The 12415-nt window shown below is 30.3% G+C and overlaps 1 protein-coding gene across 3 annotated transcripts in view; it reads left to right on the forward strand.

The window, feature by feature from the left end:
* The first annotated feature begins 559 nt into the window (after positions 1–559).
* The window catches only part of LOC111690762 (cytoplasmic polyadenylation element-binding protein), a 65198-nt gene continuing 53342 nt past the window's right edge, over positions 560–12415 (forward strand). For 2 of the 3 annotated variants that reach the window (XM_023453317.2, XM_023453318.2), the window contains exon 1: positions 560–1262. The gene's annotated coding sequence lies outside the window, so the exon portion shown is untranslated. Of the gene's footprint in view, positions 1263–5117; positions 5585–5655; positions 5785–11828; positions 12063–12415 lie in introns of those variants that run through there. The other variant, XR_006940539.1, reaches the window with a different exon arrangement.

The raw sequence follows: 12415 nt of genomic DNA on the forward strand, positions 1-12415 counted from the left end.
TCAAGTGCTTAATTACATGTTTCTAAGTCAAAAAAGTACCAGTCGAAGTACGATAAAGTACCAATAAGTCCCATTTTACAGATACTCATTTACTCCAGACTCTATTTGCTTAATTTCATGTTTCTAGGTTTAATTTTATAGAAAACTCAAAAAGTAACTTTGTAGAACCAAAAAGTCAAGAAAAGTCCAATATCATAGAAAACTCAAAAAGTGCCAGTTGGAGAATGAAGAAGTACCAAAAAATATCACTTGGTACCGGTGTTCCAAATAATACCGGTACAAATTGAAAAAAATCATTTTTTTTCGTTTTTACCCCTTTTGGTACTTTTTTCCTCCCCATTAACGAAATAAAAATTCTGTTCCAAAAAGTTGCAACATCGTTGCAAAAGTTAATAAACCAAAAAACAATGTTTTATAAAAAAAATACCAAAAATATGTACAATTTTCACCAATTAAACGTCCGAATATACAAAAAGTACTAAATTCATATTTTTATTTTTTCCAGTTATGAAGGATTCAATCATATTTTTTTAATGTTCTCTACACATTGGCAACTCACATCCACATCGAACGCAACCTATGCAACATGCCTGATGTTACAACCAACAAACACTCCTTTTGAATAAAACCAGAAGAAAATTTACTTTTTTCAATTCCTCCAAATCCTGCACAGTCTCTTGATTTTATTCGAAAGGTGAGGTTTTATTTTCTCAAGCACTTAGACCCTCTAAAAAGCAGAATATTTGGAAAAAATTAATATATTTTTAATTTCTTGAGAAATAAAAAGAAACAACTCTGCTGTTGAATAAAATTGTATTTTGTGTTTTAATTAATAAATTTTATGTCAAATAATTTTGTTCACTTATTGTTACAATAATCAAAAAAACTGTTACAAAGTGGTTGTAGTTGTTTTTTTTTATATTATATTAAACACAAATAACAACAACAATTAAAAAAGTAGTAAATTCCAAACGAACAAGTGTCACACAAAATAAATGAATAAATAAAATCGAAATAAAAAAAAACACAAATAACGGTGAATGAAATTTTTACGTTTTTAAAGCTGAATGTATTGAAATGCGTGCCTGTGACAGAGTTTAGTTTGTTTTCGCTTCTTTTAAAAAAACGTGCGAATTAAATTCGAAAGAAAAAACTACTAAAAATGTGCCATTATTAATAAAAAGTTTTAAAGAAATACTGAATAAAAAGAAATAATATTTAGACAGTAAACTATCACCAGTTATTTAAACAGTTGTGTATAGGTAAGTTCCAATATAATTTAAAATTATTTGCAATTTTAAAGAATCGATTAATAGTTTGTAAAACAATTAGCAATAAATAATATGTAGCATCATATAAACTTTGTAAAAGTTCAATGCAGCATACCACAGAAGAAAAAATGTGAAATAAAATCGGGAGGAGTCGTTCGTCTTTTTGTTCGTTTGTCACGTTTTTTTTTTCTTTCTTATTTTAGAGAGTGTGTTTTTTATTATTGTACATTTTGCGTTAGTTGTAAAAATATTTCATTTTAGTATATTTCTTCTATTGCTTTTGTAGTCGATGCTGTTATAGATTTTAACATTTTAAACACCACAACTTTAATAATTTCCATTCATTCTGCCTTACAAATTGTATGTCATTATTGGGCTCCCCTTCTCCGCACTCTACTCTACTCTATACTACTTTATCTTTTCCTTCATCCTAGTCATCATCTCTCACTCTTCTCCACCCATATATTTAACAACAACATCTGTCATTAGTGACCCTACTTTCTTTTTTTATATGAGAACATCATATATTGACAGTTAGTTGTTATTGTTGTTCGTTGTTTTTTTTTTCTTCATACATATTACATTCGCACAAATTTTTTGTGTTCCTTCTTTTATTGGAACTTTTGTAAAAATCATTTACAACTTTGCCGGTTTTAGATTATTGTTTCTTTTTCTATGCCGCATTTCATTTATTCATTTTAGAACAACATTATCATTCCGTACACTTTGTTATTAATCATATGTTTGCTGTCTGCTCTTTTCGGTAGATCTAGAGGACAATGTTCAACATTTGCTAATAGCTCCATTTTTCAAATAAAACTTTTTAAGTTAAAGTCCAAAAAGTTGCCAAAAATCTCATTAAATACAATTGTGGCTTTATGGTGGAATAAAATTGTTTGTTAAATTTTTTATAACTCCTCAATAAACTAAACAACCTCAGGATAACCTGGAGGCGATAAATTATTTATCACTTCACTACAAAACTATTTAATTTTACTTACAAAACTTTTTAGCAATATTGAATTTATTCCTAGTACATAGTCCAAACTCTTTATATTCTTTGCCATATAGGTTTGTCATTTGATTGATTAATAAGCTTTCGATTCGAGCTTTTTGTAATCCGCCGATCTGAAATGGTGGAATGAATTTTGATCGTGGGAAAATCATAAAATTTTAGTTTTTATATAATAAATGTTTTCTTTATAATTTTTAACGGTTTTCCAATGATTTCTGTTTCAAATTTTTAAAATTATTAGGCCACATTTTATTCTGAAGTGTGAAAATCCCTTTTTGTTGTTGAACGGAAATGGCATGCTGGTCTTAGCTGCGGCTGTAGCTCGCCGGAAATGGGGGGGTTGTTTTTCCGTAGATTTTCACAATTACAAATTCATGCCATATAAATGAAATAATAAAAAAATAAGATTGCATTGTTCGTATCACCTGATGTAGTTAGCGGACAGACTTTAGACGATCGGACAAAATGACAGACTTGACCTTAATGGACTTAAGTCTCCAGGATTAGATGGAATGCTCCTGTACAGGCCACCCTCCCACAATGACTGGTATCAGTCATCCGTGACATCACTCTTGCCTGTAAAAAAATTTTTGAACAATGTCCCTAAAAACTTCTCTATTAGTTTTCCTAAGTTCAACTACATATCAACCTTTCAGATATAGTTTAGCACATCTTTAACCTAGTTTCATATAAACATTAGAACATTTATTTTTAATTTATATTTCTAAATAACAACAATTTATTTTATAGTAATAAAATAGAAAATTAGCATAATGTTATAATAATATAATTTTTAGGATTTTTTTTTTTTTTTTTTTTTAATTATAAAAGAAATTACTAAAAAAATTAATAATAATAAATGCACAAAAGAAATAATAATTAAATTTGAATATTGGGTTTATATATATGTATCTGAATATTTACTAAAAAAAATTAGATTCTTCATATCTTAACAGGTATTTAATTATATTTTATAATTATTTTAGATTTGTTAAGAAATGAATATTTATGTACTATTTAGGTTTTTCTCTTTTTCTTTTTTTTTTATTTATTAATTTATATAATTATATATTTATTTATTTATTTATTTATTTATTTATTTATTTATTTATTTATTTATTTATTTATTTATTTATATATTTATTTATTTATTTATTTATTTATTTATATATTTATTTATTTATATATTTATTTATTTATTAATTTAATTATATATTTATTTATTTATTTATTTATTTATTTATTTATTTATTTATTTATATATTTATTTTTATTTATTTATATATTTATTTATTTATATATTTATTCATTTATTTAATTATATATTTATTTATTTATTTATATATATATTTATTTATTTATATATATATTTATTTATTTATATATTTATTCATTTATTTAATTATATATTTATTTATTTATTTATTTATATATTTATTTATTTATTTATTTATATATTTATTTATTTATTTTTAGAGGAAATGATTCAGAATTGTTTTTTTCTTTTTTTTTTTTATTTTTGACATAAAAGTTCTGACAAGAAAATAGAATATCAAATTATTCAAAAAAAAACAATTAAATTATTTGATTAATTATAAGAATAGTTAATTAATCATATACTTTAGCAATTATGAATCATATCTTTAAACATAATCATTTTCTGCTTAATTCGAGTTGTTATTAATGTTACAATCTAAAGTTATACTATAAGATTTAAGTATTGGTTAAATGGTAAAGAACATAAATTTATGTTAGTTTTAGTTTTTTTTTTTTTATATTCTCATTATAATATTAATATAAAATATTTTAGAATTTTAGAAGACAACAACATAAGGCCAACGACAAAATACGTTAAATTAGGATATCATAACTTCAGCTACTTGATTATTATGATTTTTTTCTCTTTTTTTTTCTATATGTCTAAATTTATAAATATTTAATTTTAAATTGTTTCTTTCTTATATTTTATGTATCTTTTCTAGTGATATATGAATTTTCAATGTCACACTATTGACCTCCGTGTGAATGTCACGGGAGATCACGTGTGTGACATGTAACGGTCAATGTGTCAACGGTCTAGGTTATATTACGTGTTTCAGATTTTTAATTTACTTATCTATTTTTCCCGTTTTTCTGTTGCAATTATTTCCTTACGGCTCACCCTGATTTTGAATTACCATCCACTGGTGGTTGAATATGATAACATATATTATGTCAAATTGTAGAGTGGAACCTAAATCTTCCCTCGACCAGGTGGTCCAATTATTTGATTTTTTGGTGGTGAATATGAGCTCAGCCTTCTAACGGGTGCGTGAACACGCTATTCGATTCCCAGATCCGAGATCTGAGGCATAGATGGCTCTGCCGTGAATCTGAATAAAATTTGTTTTCTGCATTAACAAAAAGCCTCACAACACTATATGATGTGGATAACATCAAAAAACATTCAATAAAATTTTTTTTTTTGTTTTTTTATCAAATAATAACAAGAATTATTAAAAATTAAACAAAAACATTTTAAATTTAGCATTCAATCTCGTTATTTTATAATTCAAATGGGTAAATTTAAAATTTTTTTACATATTTGATTTAAAAAAAATAAGATTTGAAAATATTTAAATTATAATGGTTCTGGTTAATAATTAGATAAATATTTGTTATATTTTTGTTTTAATTACCTGAATATTTCCTCTTTGTATTTTTAAATTAAATTTTAAAATAATCAAATTTATAACAATTATCGAATATCAACTTGAATTAAGTTAGACTTTCAAAGACTGACAATTTTTATGTTAAGCAAGTATCACTTTCACAATGAATTTCTTTCCTAGACTTCTGTTCGATTTGACTGTTGGCACAAAATGACTAGTCATTATCGTTACATGTGAGTCCCTTGCCTTAACGGTGACGTCACTTCCAACGTGTTTCGGTAACGTTCAAGTACAATGTAAGGTCATTTGATCGGGTGGTGAAGTATAAATGCAACCTTGCAGTGTATTCCTTACTTACGTCACCGCCACCTATACGTCACTGTCAAAATTGACATCATATATTAGTTAGTCTCCAAAGTATAATACTAACCATTCACTTGGATTTTCATAACAAGAAGAAAGACATAACACGGAAAAACATAAAAAGGAACAAAAAAAAAAACTAAATTTGTGGAAATTTTTATTAAAATAAAATAATTTATATAAAGAAAATAAAAAAAAGGCAAATATTATTGACCAACCGTCACAAAGCCAATTCTTTTAACAAAGCCTGTGGAGTTAAAAGATTTGGGAGAAATTATTCAAAGGTAAGTACATAAAACAAATTGATCAAGGCCACGACCTTCATAAAAAATGTGTCAACAATCTCTACTTTCAGATACTCATCTGTAGGATACAAAACGTGTTGTTTGTTTACATTCTGATTTTTGGAACAAGGATCAATGAAATGGAAACATATTATATCTTCCGATGAAAACTATCAATGTCGATCATCATTTAAACATAAGTGAGTTGGTATAACTATTTAAAGAGTTTTATATATGATTTATGTTTAGATTTCGAATTTGATTACTATTCTGTGGTTCTGTCTAATATGAGATTTTTACTATGTTATGGCTAAAGAGATTTAGTTTTTCGTTTTTGAAATAAGTGAAATTTATTTTCCAAAGGCTGTTCGGAATAAAAATAATAGAAAATGTTTAGGTTTGCTATACATAGGTTTCGGATAGATCTGATGTTTAAACAAATGTAATCTCGAACTTAATAAGCTGAACTGAATTGAAACTGAATGACTGAAATAAACGGAAACTGAAATGCATAAATTGAAAATAAGCTGAAACTGAATTTGGATAAACTGATAATAAATACAATTAAATAACTGAACTAAATTGAGATACATAAATTTAAATTGAATAAAAGAACTAAAATGAATTTAATTAACTGAAAATCACTAAACTGAAGGTGAATAAATGAACTAATAAAAACTGAATAAACTGCCAAGGACTAAGCTGAAACTGAATAACTGACTTTAACTGAAAGTTTTAAGCATTTGGAAATAAATCTAAATGAGAACATTTTTACTAACAGCGACAAGGGAAGTCTATAGGCGAGTCATAAATGAAAATCTAGAAAGACCAAATCAAAAAGTGTAGACGGAAATTAGTATTAGAGTATAATTATACCTCATATCTTTTTGGTCACTTTACTGTTTTAAGTGTTGTGCATGTAATACGCCTATTAGTTGACCTTTAAGGTTTTCAATCTCATACTGATTATTTCCAACTACCTTTCGAATGCGACATTTCAGCCACGGCCTACACAACTTTGCATTAATCCCTTTGGTGAAATTACTTTGGACAAAATTCTTCCTGTAAACCTCTTGTCCAGGTTTATATTTTATTATTCGACTTTTTAGATTGTAGGATTTCTCGTTTTTAAGGTAGGCGTTGTGTAATTTTTCGCTTACATTTTGATGTACTAATTGCATTCGCGACGATTTCGGTAATATTAAAATTTCTCCATCCTCAGCTGCTTTTAATTTTCTCAATATTTCGTAGGCGTCAGCGTGAGTAATCATGTTGTAGCCCGTTAATGAAAAATATGGTGTAACCCCAGTAGATGAATGAACCGTAGACCTTAAGGAGCATTCAATTTTTGCTAGATTTTCATCCCATCTCGTCTGATCCTTGTCTAAATAGCTTCTTATGGAACTGAGTATGGACTGATTCACTCTCTCGCTGGCATTAGATTGAGGTGAATAAATCGGTGTTCTCATATGTTTTATACCGAACTGTACAAGGAGTTCTTTGAATGCCTCTGAGGTAAATTGTCTGCCATTATCCGAGTGAACTATTTCTGGAACTCCAAACTTATAAAAAACTTCGTCTCGTAAAAATTTTATTGTAGCTTTGGTGGTAGCTTTCGATAGTGCCTTGAGAAGAACGAATTTAGTATTGTGGTCCAATACAATAAAGATGAAAGTATTTCCTGATTTTGTTCTTGTATATGGACCTAGAAAATCTATGTAGATTTTCTGGAATGGTCTTTGTGTCTTCACTTCTTTACCCATTGGTGGACGTAAGGTTTGCTTCGGATGTTTTATCTCCTTACAGGTCTCGCAGTTTCTAACCTGTTCCCTCACTTGCCTTACCATAGATGGCCAATACCAAAATTCTCGTATATTGAACAGAGTTTTAGCGATTCCACTATGCGACGTATTATCCACATGTGCCCTTTCAATTATGTTATTCGTCAATTCACTAGGTACCCAAATCTTCCAACAATCATCTTCACTATTCAAGTCGTTTCTATTGAACCTTATTCTCTTATATACTATACCTTCATCTGTTTTTAAATCAGGTAGCTTATCTTTATTTTGCTCAATAGTATCGATAAGGGATAAGTATTCTTCGCTTTTAAAGGATTCTGAGTTGAAATCAACTAAAGTCTTATGGTCAGTAGAAACTTCCTCCATATCCATTCTCGACAACATGTCGGGGACAACATTTTTGGTACCTTTTCTGTGCTCTATGTTGAATCGAAACCCTTGAAGTTTTAGACTCCAACGAGCTAGTCTTCCGTTCAAGTCCTGCTGTCGCATTAGCCATTTAAGACTAGAATGGTCTGTTATGACAGTAAAGTCCATTAATTCTATATACTGTCGGAATTTTTCAATGGCTAATACTACGGCTAGGCATTCTTTCTCTGTCGTTGAGTAATTTTTTTGTGCATTGTTTAGTTTTTTAGAGAAATATTCTATTGGATGTTCGCCTTCTTCATCATCTTTTTGGAAGAGTACCGCTCCTACTCCAACATTAGAGGCATCACATTGCACGAAAAATGGCCTTTCGAAATCTGGACTAGATAATATGGGGCTGGTGACAAGTCTTTGTTTTAACTCTATGAAGGATTGTAAGGCTTCTGGTGTCAACTGAAATTTGGGAGTTTTTTTAAGTGTATCGGTAAGAGGTGCAGTTAATGTGGAGAAATCATTGATGAACCGACGATACCACCCTACTGTCCCTAAGAATTTCCGCACATCCTTTTGGTTTTTAGGAGGCTTTATATCTAAAATAGCCTTAACTTTTCCCTCATCCGTTTTCAGTTTTCCACCGCCAACTATATATCCCAAGTACTTTAATTCACGATAACAAAATTTCGATTTGTCTATGTTTATTGTTAATCCAGCGTTTGATAATTTCTCTCCGACAGTGCGTAACATGTCCATGTGATCTTCAAAGTTAGATGACACAACCAGAAGGTCGTCGAGGTAGATGAAAACCCTGTCCTTCAGCTCAGGGGCACCACTTTATCCATCAATCGACAGAGCCTTTGAGCAGCGTTACACAGTCCGAAAGGCATCACTTTGAATTGATACTGTGGCCTTCCCGGAACTGTGAACGCTGTCTTTGGTCTGCTTGACTCATCCAAAGGGATCTGCCAGAAGGCATCCTTGAGGTCGATTGATGAGATAAAGTGAGTGTCGCCTAGCCTAGCAAGTAACCCATCGATGTTAGGGAGAGGATAAGCATCCTTTTTCGTTACTTTGTTGAGCTCCCTAGCATCGAGGCAAAGCCTGTTTTTATTGGGCTTTATAACCAATGTTACGCGGTTATTCCATTCTGCTCCAGTCGTTACTTCGATTACGTCCAGTTCGATCATCCTGTCGAGCTCCGCGTAGATTAGTTTTTGGACAGCTGGACTCACGGGGTAGTGTCTCATCTTTTTGGCTAAAGCATCTCCAGTGTCTATCGTGTGTATCTCGATATTGGTTTTTCCTAAACCATACTGTTTATAACACCGAAACGATAACTTAACGTTTTCCAAAATTCTTCGCTGATATGTTGTTAACTGATGCATCTTCGATTCCTCCACTTCTGTAAGAGAAATTTCCTCAACCATCTTATTCTCAAATGAAACCTTTAGACCAATCTTGTTCCAGAAGTCAAACCCTAATATTAGTTCTTGGCTTAACTTTGGCACCAAATATAGTACCATTTCTACATACTTGTTTCCGTATTTGATTTTTGCCCAGATTTTTCCTATTATTAAGTGTTGATTCCCATCAGCCGTTCGCACAGACGATTTAAAGTCGAGTATTTTCGTATCCATTTGTTTTACGTTTTCTATGCAGTTTTTGCCAAGACAGCTTACAGAGGCTCCACTGTCTAAAAGTCCCTGATATTTTGATCCATTTATTTCGACTGACATATATGGTCTGATATCGTCTTCGCTACCTATAGTTGTAGATGCTATTATTTTTCTCTCCACTTTTCTTGCTAAGTATCTATCTCTTGTTTTCTTGATTTTCTGGCTTATTATAGGAACATAATCTTTAAAAATTTCGGAACGTATTCTATGGTAGTTCTCTAGTCGTTGATTGTATGTCCGATTGGGATTCAAACCATGGTGAAAGTGATCATTATCTGTTATAGGAAGATTATTTTCAGTTTCGCTATTGGAATTATCTATCATATTGGTTATTTTCTTTGCTTTTGTCATTTCCTTAGTCTGGTCTTGTTTTGCTAACATAAAATTTAAAAAATTGTCCTTTACTGGGAGGTGGTTTGGTTCGAACACGAGGGCCCAGTTTTCCGCGTGTTCGTCTTGGTGTTTCCCACACATCTCGGACAAGTTGGGCTAGTGACGTCGGCGAACCCACACCTATAACAAAACACACTTCGTTGGACTACTGGACATTCAATGAATGAATGACCAGATGTTTTGCAGTTCCAACAAGTAAGCTGTTTAGAAGGTAACTTTTCTTTTTGCAATGCTTCGACTTGTCGGACTTGTTCATCTTCTTCTATGCTTTCATAAAAATCTACTTCATACAGTTTTCGAGGATTACCCATCGACATTCTATGAGAAGACCGTTTTGCTATATTTCTCTCCGCTCGTTTGCATTCTTCTAGAAGATTGTCTAAATTTTCTATTCTGATTGGAAAAAGGAGTTGGGATAAACCATCTTTTAAATTGTCTTTAATAATTTTAACCAACTCACTTTCATCTATATGAAAACGCATTTGATTTTTGAGTCTTACTATTTCGGATATGAAAGAATCCGCTGACTCGTTTGGAGCTTGTCTGCGTTCCATGATTTTTCGTTGAATTTCAAAGTCACTGTCAAAATTTCGGAACTTTTTGATGAAGTGGTATTTAAACGTATGCCAATCACAGCTGGGATGTTTCATACGAAACGACCAGAACCAAGTGCTAGCTGCACCGATTACTAAATGGTGGAAACCTTTCATCAAAATGTCCCATGGACAATTATAATCGTTCCTCAGGGATTCTACTCTAAAGACAAAGTCTTCAACTGTCAGTGACTTATTAATACCGTCGAATTTTATACCCCATTTTTCCAATTGATTTGGTGTTATAGGTTTAAAATGGTACTGTCGATGGTCATATTCTGTATTGGACAAATTCTGCGAATCATTGTTAAATAGTTGTTGTGGGAGGAAATGTTGTTGCTGTTGTGATATTTGAGGATTTTGTTGTTGCACTCTATTATTGACATTAAATGGAGTTTGTTGGGAGTTGTTTGGTACATAAGACCTATTCTGTCCATTATCTAATGAATTACCACGTTCGGAACGTAATGATTCCATAATTAGACGAGGTATCATCAACTGCATATTTTGCATCTCACGCCTGATAGATTCTTGAACAGATTCTATTGAGGCACTAACATATTTCCTAACATCTTCGTTGACCGCTGCGTTTGGATTAGTTTCCTCATTAACTGTAGGTAAATTTCGGTTTGATTGACTCATATTGTCTGAATTACGTCTTACAGTATTATTTCCTTGACCGGTAATTTCTCTGGCTGTTAAGCTACTATATGTAGGAGTCGTAATGTTGCTTTCACTCCCTGGTGATGAATGAGTTAGTGGTCCAGTTCCTTGCGAAAAACCTAATAAAGGAGTAATACTGTTCGTTGAAACCTGAGCGGGAATTGTATTTTGAGTACTATGCGATGTTGTCGGTGTTGCTGTTTCCCAAATATTAATATTCCTATTTCTATTTCTACCAGATCTTAGATTCCTTTGACTCATAATCGAAACAAAATCAAACGATGTTATAAAGAACTTTAAATCCTCTACTAAATGCGAGAATATCTAACAAAACTATTATAATATTATTATGTATAAAGCTGAAATGATTGTATAATTGTATTTAGGCAATTATGGGATTCTGAACAAAAACTTATTAATTTCGAAAGAACATGAAATAAACGAACAACATTCATATATTTTACTATAGTGAAATAATTAATAAATATTTACTTATTTGAATATTATTTGTTAATATCGACTGAAATATGTTTTATATATTGTCAAATTTGAAAATTAAATTTCATGTATGTAATTTGTTCTCCTAAAAAAAATTATAAAAATGTTTTGTCTGTCCAGTTGGCGTATGAGTGTTATTAGTTAATGATAGATACGAAATCAATTAGTACATTAATATTATATATACAATTATCAGTATTAGTATTAATTTTTTTGATATAAAATTTTGATAAATACAACTTTTCTTTTTCAGATCAAAATCAATATGTGAATCTTTTGGTTGACATTTCGTAGTATGGAGACAATAACAAAACTAATAGTGTTGAGAACTTAATTCCGATGTACAATAATCAATTGAATAACTATTGTTCTAATTATTCTAACTAAAATTTAGAAAAATGAATATATTATTCTAGATTTTGCACTATAAAATTTATAATTGTTTTTCAATTTTTAAAGAAAATCAAATAAATTTATTCAATGTCAAGATTGTGTCATTTTCATTCCTAAGCTATAGTCTAAAAGTTTAATATTGAACAATTTACTCATTAATATAAATTTGAGAATCATAGAATCGCATCTCCTCTCATTGAAAACAAAAACAAATGAACTCTAAACTAACTATGTTTCCGGATCATGCTTTTCGTTCAGAATTTGAATTGAATTGAATCCTATTGACTCTCCTCAGTAATCAGCCACTTTTACAGATCGATCGCTACTCAGGCATGGTACTTTTATGTACCTTCCAGGACATATCGTATCCTTAAAAGAAACCTCCTACTGAGTATCCGCATTTTTTAAATGCTTTACGTTGGGCGCCAATTTGTGAAAATCCCTTTT

Source organism: Lucilia cuprina, chromosome 4 (genome assembly GCF_022045245.1).
Source record: "Lucilia cuprina isolate Lc7/37 chromosome 4, ASM2204524v1, whole genome shotgun sequence".
Lineage (NCBI taxonomy): Eukaryota > Metazoa > Arthropoda > Insecta > Diptera > Calliphoridae > Lucilia > Lucilia cuprina.